Source organism: Oratosquilla oratoria, chromosome 20 (assembly GCF_046742065.1).
Source record: "Oratosquilla oratoria isolate Oo_2021 chromosome 20, ASM4674206v1, whole genome shotgun sequence".
In the NCBI taxonomy this organism is placed as follows: Eukaryota; Metazoa; Arthropoda; class Malacostraca; order Stomatopoda; family Squillidae; genus Oratosquilla; species Oratosquilla oratoria.
In genome coordinates this window covers 11948040-11948820 of record NC_134796.1, presented here as the reverse complement: position 1 = coordinate 11948820, position 781 = coordinate 11948040, and positions in this window count along the sequence as shown.

Here is a 781-nt window from a genome sequence, read left to right as displayed (position 1 = left end):
AGATAAATACCTAAGTAAGATGCTGTAATGATTATAATTTATCTTATATTATTTGTTTTTGTTTTGTTATTATTTGTCTGTCTGATTTTCATTTATTATTAGTTATATGTCAATTTATTATTATTTACTATTTACCTGTTTGTTTATTATTTAACTATACCTATGCATTTATTTATGTATTTTATTTGTTATTTACATTATTATAGTTTTTATTTATTGTTTTATTATTAATATGATTTTTTTTCGCATCCGACCTAGATATGGATCAAAAGGTCTCCTGTCGGCATACTCCGCCTTTGTAATCCTTTGTAATGAACAGCACAAACAAACAAAAAATAACTGGCGTTTCTGTTGGATCATCGTCTCCTAAAGGTCCCACCGCATTGCCTCATGGGCTTACGGGCAGTGTGCCACTGAATGTGAGTAAGCACTGTCCGAGGAGATCCAAGCCTTGGACATTAAACAGTATGAAAAAAATGAAGATCTATACCTACAACGTAAGAACTCTCTCAGAAGACCACAGGCTGAAGAGTTTAATGGAAGAACTAGACAACATCAAGTGGGACATCATAGGACTGAGCGAAGTCCGAAGAACGGAAGAAAAGCGGATACAATTACAAAATGGTCACCACCTGTTCTACTATAGAGGTAAGGACAAAGAAAGATCTAGTGGAGTAGGATTCTTGATCAACCGAGAGATAGCTGGTAACATAGTCAACTTCAGTAGTTTATCAGACATTACAGGATTGTGATTAGGCTGTGTAAAAAGTACACTCTAAAA